The sequence below is a fragment of the Chrysochloris asiatica genome, unplaced genomic scaffold, assembly GCF_000296735.1.
Source record: "Chrysochloris asiatica unplaced genomic scaffold, ChrAsi1.0 scaffold00014, whole genome shotgun sequence".
Lineage (NCBI taxonomy): Eukaryota > Metazoa > Chordata > Mammalia > Afrosoricida > Chrysochloridae > Chrysochloris > Chrysochloris asiatica.
This window is the reverse complement of record NW_006408532.1, coordinates 2,374,186-2,383,600: the sequence shown is the minus strand read 5'-3', so window position 1 is coordinate 2,383,600 and position 9,415 is coordinate 2,374,186. Positions and strand designations below refer to the sequence as shown.

General features: G+C 39.5%; 1 protein-coding gene and 1 pseudogene across 4 annotated transcripts in view; one reads left to right on the top strand and one right to left on the bottom strand.

Annotated features, from left to right (window-relative positions):
- NR6A1 (nuclear receptor subfamily 6, group A, member 1) overlaps positions 1 to 9,415 on the top strand; it is a 316,947-nt gene that overhangs the window by 175,596 nt on the left and 131,936 nt on the right. The gene's annotated exons all lie outside the window — the stretch shown is intronic.
- LOC102826298 lies at positions 3,637 to 3,927 on the bottom strand (annotated as a pseudogene).

The window sequence follows — 9,415 nt, the reverse complement described above, 5'->3', positions numbered from 1 at the left end:
GCCATATTGTTTTCCAGAGAGGTTGGACCATTTTGCAATCCCACCAGCATTGCAAGAGTGTCCCAGTCTCTCCACATCCCGCTAGCATTCATTGTCTTCTCCATTTTTCATCTTTGCTGTTATTGTTGGTGTGGGATGATATCGCATTGTTGTTCTGATTGTAATTAATTTTTTTTAAATTAAATGTTTTTGTAATTAATTTTTGACATTACTTTATTTGCTGCTACTATGCCTTCCTTTCTTACTAGCTTTCTATCTCAGGTCATCATTAATGCCAACTGAAAATTAAATATTTTGGTTCTGCCAATATAGATTTTGTTTATTTTGTATCACAAAATGCTTCTATTGAAGAATACTTGCAAGAAGAAAGGCCACAAGACCCCAAAATTCTTCACAGAATTCTCCACTTGCCACAGAGAGCATGGCTAAAGGGGATATGTCTAAGCTTGAACTTTCAGGAGCTGGACATGTTTCAGCTCTGCTACTTACTAGCCATGATTACATTCTGTGTTACCAGAATGTAGGACCTAGTTTTATTTAGAATTCACAATGACAATCCTGTGCTCTTAACAATAAAAGGCAGAAATGTCATGGTTAAATTAAATCCAAGAGTTTATTTCCAAAGTCCTTTTAGCTCTAGCATGATTATAATACGTTCCCAAATGTCACTTTAAAGCCAGTTGCCTAGAATGTAAAACGCTTTCCCCAATAACAAAGTGAGCTCAAGAACAAATGATTAAAGGATTATTGTAAAACTATCCTTATAGGTGGTAATTCACACATTTCTTGAATATGTGCAAGAATAAATGTTCTGTTTCAAAAATGCTTTGGGGAAAAAAGAACACAGCATTTATTGAATGTTAAAAAAACAACCCATTTATACACTGTGCCCTGTCAGTGCAGGATCTATATCTCTATAAAAAGGCCAGATAGGTACTACCCCAGACTTCAGAGGTAATCTTGACTTCTTGATTTTTTTTGTTAGGGTTTTCAGTACTTTTCTTGGGTCCATAACTCCAAAACCCTGTTGATGTGTCATTTGTGGATTTTCCATGATAACCTTTACCTTCTCTAAGTCCCCAGATCATGAAGAATATAAGATATGAATATAAATATCCTTAATATATTGTAGAGGTCCAGGGTTTGTAATCCGCTCATCATACATTTTTTTAGTTTACCAATCTGTACCCAAAGCCTTTCTCTTCTGAAACTGTTATTAGACAAAGTTATCACAATTCTGCATCTGTATTTGGTACAAAGCACTTCAAGAAGCGCTTCAAGCACCTTGATCTTTTCAGCACTGAACAAAGGAAAAAATTAAAATATAACTTGCCATTTTGCCTATCTGAGCCTATTGTTTTCCCTTCTGTACAATAGAAGTGAAGGAGTTAGCCCACATTATCACCTAGTTTAGAAACAGGAATTTTCACATATAGCCAATTCTTTCCTGCTACAGTTCTCTGCATCTCAATGTAAAGAAAATAAAAATCCTCACCACTGGACCAATAAGCAACATTCTTATCAACGGAGAAAAGATTGAAGTTGTCAAGGACTTCATTCTTCTTGGATCAACTATCACGGAAGCAGTAGTCAGGAAATCAAACAACGTATTACATTAGGCAAATCTGCTTCACAAGACCTTTTGAAAGTGTTGAAGACCAAAGATGTCAGCTTGAGGACTAAGGTGCACTTGACCCAAGTAATGATATTTTCAGTAACCTCATATGCATGTGCAAGCTGGACAGTGAATAATGAAGACTGTAGAAGAATTGATGCTTATGAGTTATGGTGTTAGAGGAGAATATTGAAAGTGCCATGGGCTTCCAGAAGAACCAATAGATCTGTTTTAGAAGTGCAGCCACAGTTCTTCTTGGAGGCCAAGATGGGCAAACTTCATCTCTCATACTTCTGACATACAGTGTCAGGACCAATTTGACAATGCTTATCAACAACAGTCCTGGTGTGGTACTGTGGGCTAAAGCACTGGACTGCGAGATCAGTTTGAACCACAAAGTCAGTGTTTGTAACTCAACAGCTGCTCCTCGAAAACCCTACGCAGGGTTGCTATGAGTCAGAACTTACTGGAAAGCGCTTAACAACAACAACAACAACAATGTGCTAAGAATTTTATGAGCTGCTGAAAGAGACATTTCTTGTTGCCTTTGGGAGTTGATGGGAATCCATAATAATCATCATGTTTATCCAAACTGTGTAAGAAAAAGTGCATCTTTTATGTGTAATTTTCAGAACGCACTTTTATTAAGAATTAAAGAACAGAAATAATATACAGCTATAGTGTGATTTGATGATTATTCTTATAATATTTTTTATTGCCACATTTACTGATTTAGTTAGGTTTTGGAGCTGGGTGCTTTATTTGCTTGAAGTAATCATGGGTTAGTTAAAATTTAACTTCTCTGAGCATCATTTTTCTTTTCTCTCCAAAGAATATGATCCTTATTCTATCTATTTCATGTGATGTTTGTGAGAATCAAACATAGGTTAGGATAATGCAAATAAAAGTTCTTTTCCAAGCATTAGATGAGCATAAAATAATACATAGTTTGTAAGGGTGTATCCCTTTGTTTAAAACTTTGCATGTATTTTTATATTTTTATTGAGGCCTACTATATATATATTCTGATAGTACAAGTCAAAAATCCTTAGTGAATTTACTAAGTTGTGTAACTAGTACCATAAATCAAAATTTGAACATTGTCATGGCCCCAATAAGAGCTTTCATGACTCTTTACTGTTAGTCCCCATTCCCAGTCCCTTCTCCAAGCAATACCTAATGTATCTGTCTCTCTAGATTTCTCTATAGATTCCATGTAAGTATAATCATACCACATGTGTGTGATGTGTCTTGCTTCTTTCACTGAGTATGGTGATTTTTTTTTTTTTAAAGTTTATATTGTGAATTGAGTGAAAGTTTACAGGGCAGATCATCAGTTTTGCATTCAACAAATCATATACTTTGTTTCATTACAATGATTATAATCCCCTCCATGTACAATCAGTTAACAATATTTCTCTCTATTCATTTTAGCTCTTTTAAAAAAACAAACAAGAAACACTCAGGCATATATATTAAAAAACAACAACACTCAGGCATATGTAATGTGTCTCCAAAGGGCACATTTGGCAAGCCTGCCTCCTGGCTGCCAGCTCTTAGTCCCTCTCTTATCATGAATCTAGAGTGTTCAGTGTTCAGTGCTCCCTCTCTCCACATCCCCATCTCTGCCTCCATCTCTGGTGTCACTACTACTCTGGATAGGGTCCCGCATTCCGCTTGTGCTCTTCTCCCTTGATGGTCCTAGGGTCCTCTGTTTCTGGAATTTAAGATTACCTACTCCCCTGGTTTTGTTAAAAAACAAAAGCAGCAAAAAGTTCTACCTTTACAATTGTGACAGTCACAATTAGTCATGATAATAATTACTCAGTATTGAATCACAAGAATCTTATCCCCATCTCTCTTTTATTTTTTTGGTCAATAAAATGTAGAAATATTTTAATTTACATATCATAATTAATCAAAATCCACAATTACACAGTCATTAAAATTCTGCATATCTTCCTCAGAATAATCAGTTTCTGTACAGAGATTTACAGATGTCCAGGGTACGTAATTTTTCCTCAGTGTGCTATGGAGTTGATAGGTTCCGCTCAAATATTTCCCAAATCAAGTGCAGAATCTGTCTCTTCATCAGTTTCTTCAATGACTGCAACATTGTCACTTCTTACAATATATAATCTTAATACCCCTTGTTCTGCTCCCTGTGAAGAGCTGAAAACTGGTTCATGACTTTCATCCAAAATCAAATTAATGGTCTGGTCAAAACCTTTCAGAGTTCCCACAATCATTCTCCCATCAGAAGTAATAACAGCCACAGTTCGGTTAATGTAGTTCTCCAAAGCGGACGTCATGATGTTTGGAGCAGGAACACTGGGCAATGCGGCAGCGCCAGTAACAAGAGGAGCCAAAAGCCCCATCTCTTTTTACCAGATCCATCTAGACAAGATGAAAACTTTTCAGCGGGGACTCTGTTTTCCCCTACACACTCTAAAATTAAACTCCCTCTTGAAACCTTGTAAGCCAGTACCAGGGATTATAGAGTGGTACGGTGGTGGTTGGGGCTGTGTGCCATGGAGTTGGTTCTGACCCTTTATAAGCCCCCTCATTTTAGGTAGCCAATGTCAAGTTGCCCATCCCTATCTACCCTGTATACAGAGGGGATAGCATTGATATTTGATATGAAGACTCCTTCCCTCTCTGTTGGTGTTTTGAGCTACTACCTCCATGAGTATAGGTCAAGTTCATCAAATTGTAGCAATTTACACTTATTTCCTTTATATAAAAATGTTTGTTTGTTTTTCTTCCCCTAGTCTAGTTCTGATTCTCAAGCCATTGAGGCTAGGTCAAATGGGTACTGTCTGCAAGTTTGGGTGTTCTTGTGCATCTCCCTCACTTCCTATCAGCTGGATACTTCACTCTCAACTCTAGCCCTCTATGGCTATCCTTGTCCATGGGCTTAGGTATCCCCAGGTCCACAGTTTGGACCAACCAGCCCTTCCTCTTCTTACTCTCATTTCTAGGTCAGTGGGAACATGGTTGAACTCAGCCCATTTCTTCATTGCTGCCTTTCCCCCTCTTCCACTCACCAGTCGACCAATGTGTTCACCAGCAAGCTTACGTGTCTGTTCATGTGTTCCCTTTGAATTTCAATCTTAGAGGGGGTATTGAGTATGTTGATTTTGAAATTTATATATGCCATAGTTGCTGAAGTGCAGTGTGGTTCAGTGGGTTGATGTGCTTGATCGCAAGGTTAGTTTGAACCACATGGTCGGCGGTTCAAACTCACCAACCACTCATCAGAAACCCTATATAGGGTCTCTGTGAGTCGGAACTGACTCAAAGGCACTTAACAGCTTCTAGTCTTGTCTTTATTACTCCCACTAGATGACTTTTTCCTGATGGATTTGGGTAGAGAAGATAAGGGAAGGTGCTGATAGAATTATATGATTCAGTTGTGAGTGGTTGTTAACAAGGTTTATTGTGATTGTTGTTGTTGTTGAGTGCTGTTGAGTCAGTTCAGACTCATAGTGACCTGTACAGAGTTTCCAAGGAGCAGTGGGTGAGTTCAAACTGCCAACCTGTGGTTCAAACTTACCTTTCCGTCCAGTACCACATCAGGACTCCATTGTGATTGTAAACACTTAGAAATATAGTGAGGGGTTTGGTCAATTTTATCTTCCTGTTGGATATAAAAAGAGCCATCTTGGTGATATGAGTAGCGGTGTGCTCCTTTACTTGACTACTTAAGCTCACCTCTCTCACTTCGGTTCTTGGGACTTGAGCCAGTGGCCTGACCTGATTCACCAGCTTCTACAGTCTTGTGAGTCAACAACCTGATATGACATGAGTGAGAATCCTCCAGACTGGTTTCTGAACTGCAGATTTGGGACTTTTCAACTCCCACAACTGTATGAGCCATTTCCTTATTAGTTGGTGAGTTCTGTGAGATGTTGCAACTAATTGCATACCCCTGGGGTGTGGGACAGAATACTGAGGGGGGAGGATTAGTAGTTGATACCAGGGATTATAGAGTGGTACGGTGGTGGTTGGGGCTGTGTGCCATGGAGTTGGTTCCAACCCACAGCAACCCATATAGGGTTTCTGAGGTTGTAAATCTTTTTAAGAGCAGAAAGCCTCATCTTTCTCTTATGAAATGGCTGATTGTTTCAATTTGCTGACCTTGAGGTTAGCAGCCTGACTTGTAACCACTATGCTATCAGAGCTCCTTTATAGAATGGTATAGCACTTTAGAAAAGTTGACATTTGGGCTATCAGTTTTTTTATTGTTGAATAGTATTAACATTATATGGGTATACCTTATAGTAGCCCCTCCTTTATCAGCAGATTCACTTTCTGCAGTTTCAGTTACATGTTTCAGGCAGTTTCAAGTATAGCGTGGAGATATACTGTGGGTTTGATTTCTGATCACCACAATAAAGCATTATGAAAAAGTTTGAGATACTGTGAGAATTACCAAAATGTAACTCAGAGACAGGAAGTAAACACATGCTGTTGGAAAAATAGTGCCAATAGACTTTCACAACACAGGGCTGAATATATAAGCTACTGTTGACTCAGCAACCTCATGTACAGTGGAACGTAATACTGCTCAGTCCTATACTCTTCTCATGATTGGTTGTGGATTGGATCATTGTGATCCATAGGGTTTTCATTGGTTAATTTTCTAAAGTAGTTCACCAGGACTTTCTTCCTATCCTATCTTAATCTAGATGCTCCACTGAAACCTATTTAGTTAGCATTATAGCAACACACAAGCTGAGTGGTGGTTGTACATCAGGTGTATTGGTCAGGAATCGAAACTGAAAGATGAGAATTACCACTGTAGTATCACCAGTGCCACAGGCTATATAAATTCACTGCCATTGAGTCAATTCTGACTCATAATGACCTTATAGGGCAGAGTAGTAGAACTGTTGCTTAGGGTTTCTGAAACTATAAATCTTTATTGGAGCATGCAGCCTTCCTTATCTGTCTTCCATGGAGCAGCCCAATGTATAACCCACTACACCACCCAGGGCTCCTGGGGCTGTGATAAAGATCACATAGTTGTTCTAGAGATAAGTTAACTTATCACTGGTCAACAGTGGTAAATCAACAATTGTTGTTTCACTGCTGACCAGTCACCTCTGACTCACAATGACCCTGTGAACAACAGAATGAAATGCTGTCCTCACAATTATTTCTATATTTGAACTCACTGTTGCAGCACTGTGTCAGTCCATCTTATTGATCTTCTTTTTCACTGACTCTCTACTTGACCGTCTCTCTACTAACTCTTTTGATGGATAAGGAGTTAGCATTTATTTAGGCTCTTAAGAGCTATAGTATTGGAGTAGCCCAAACTTTGTTGTTGTTGTTAAGTGCCGTCAAGTCAGTTCCAACTCATAGCGACCCTATTATATAAAGTTCCCAATAGTGGCTGGTGAGCTTGAACCACCGATTTTGTGGTTCAAGTTGACTTTGCAGTCCAGTGCATTAACCTGCAACACCACACTTATTTGACTCACTTAATTGCTGATCTAAAATAAACACTGTTTGAGACATCTCAGCCACAACTCTGTACCATTTCTTAGACTTGTAACCTAGCTACTCTGGAATGATTGATACCGATCTCATTGCTGTGTACAGTATCCCTGCCTTGCCCCCAGCTTAGTTTAAAATCAAGAAAATGGCAGAAGAAACTTGAACATCTGTGATACATAAACTTAGTGTACTTGCCCTTGTAAGTATGCTTGCCTTTTCCATTGTTTCCTACTATAGAAACAGCCAAAGTAAGGCTAGCAAGCTAATTTGTTGTTGTTGTTGTTAAGTGCCATTGAGTCGATTCTGACCCATAGCAACCCTGTATAGGGTTTCCAAAGAGCAGCTGGTGAGCTTGAACTGCCGACCTTGCAGTTCAAATGGCTTTGCAGTCTGGCTCATTAATCAACAGCACCACACCAGGACTCCAGCAAGCTAATACACCCTCTTAATCTCCTCAGAGATAGGGGTCTGTTGTAGGCAAGATTCAAATTTGATAAAGTGCTTGGCATGGTCACTGTAGTTGATATAGCAGTACATACACCTGCTTAAAGGGTGCCAATGAAAGAATCAAAGACACAAGATTATTGCTAGTTGTGGTTGATCCTGAATTACCCTGCAGGAGTCAGGGCCTGCCACATGTCATAGATTTCAGGGCCCCTTGTTGTTGACTTTCTTCTCTGCCCATCCTTTGTCTTTCCTAGTCTTCTCTCATGTTTGGTGTTTACATCTTGAGACCCCCATTTGTTTGGGGGATGCTGCCCTCTACTGGTATGCTCTAGGGTACACATAGCAGTTTATGTGAGTCTCATTGCACTATGGAGCCAATTCATAAAGCTTTTTTTATTCTCCAACTTCATTATCCTTTCTGTTTACCTGTGCTTTATTGACTATGCAGAGGTTTTCAATTGTGTGAATCATGACAAGCTATGGACAAATTTGCGAAGTATGAGTATTCCAGAACACTTAATCGTGCTCATGAAAAATCTGTACACGGATCAAGTGGCAGTTGTTCGAACAGAACATGGGAACACTGAGTGGTTTCAAATAAAGAAAGGTGTGCGACAAGGTTGTATAAGTTCACCATACATATTCAACCTGTATGTTGAGCCAATAATTGGAGAAGCTGGGTTATATGAAGAAAAACGTGGCATCAGGATTGGAAGAAGACTCATTAACAACCTGCAATATGCAGGTGATACAACCTTGCTTGTTGAAAGTGAAGAGGACTTCAAATATTTACAGATGAAGATCAAAGACCAACCTTCAGCATGGATTGCATCTCAATGTAAAGAAAACAAAAATCCTCACCACTGAACCAATAAACAACATTCTTATCAATGGAGACAAGATTGAAGTTGTCAAGGACTTCATTCTTCTTGGATCAACTGTCAACACTCACAGAAGCAGCAGTCAAGAAATCAAAGGACGTATTGCATTAGGCAAATCTGCTGCGCAAGACCTTTTTAAAGTATTGAAGGTCAATGATGTCAGCTTGGGGACTCAGGTGCGCCTGACCCAAGTAATGATATTTTCAATAACCTCATATGCATGTGAAAGCTGGACAGTGAATAAGGAAGACCGTAGAAGAATTGATGCTTTTTTTTTTTTAATGTTTTATTGTGAATTATGTGATAGTTTACAAGGGAGAACATTAGCTTTATATTCATCCTATCGTATATCATTTCATTGCCATGGTTACTGTCCCCTCAATGCATCATCAACCAACCAAAGGGTATACCTTGTAAGGCTGCCGCCCAGTCGTCAACACACAGCCCCTCTCCCTCTCTCGGTCTAGAGTCCCCAGTTGCTCCATTTCTACATGTCCTTGTCTCTGCCTCTATCTCTGGTGTGACTGTTTCTCTGGGTAGGGTCCTGCACTCCGCTCTTCTCCCTTAGGTAGTCCCAGAGACCTCCGCTCCTGGACTGCAAAGTCAATCACTCCCCTCCTTTTGCTATAAAATGACTACCTTTACATTTCCAACCATCACAGTCAGTCCTGATAACAATTATTCACGTTATACCACAAGAGACCTATCCGCATCTCCTTTCATCAGTCCTGCCTAGGCAGATTGGATACTACTCAATGAAGATATTCTACCTTCCTCCGAGCCCTCTGGATCTAGGCTCCCTCTTGAAAGCTTGTAAGCCAGTCACTTCTTGCCTTTGTAGCCCCCTCATTTTGGGTAGCCAATGTCCAAGTTGCCCATCCCTGTCTACTCTGTATATAGTGGTATTGAGAGATTTGTCTTCCAGCTCACTGGTTCTGCATTCCATCTTTTCTATTCTACTCCTTTG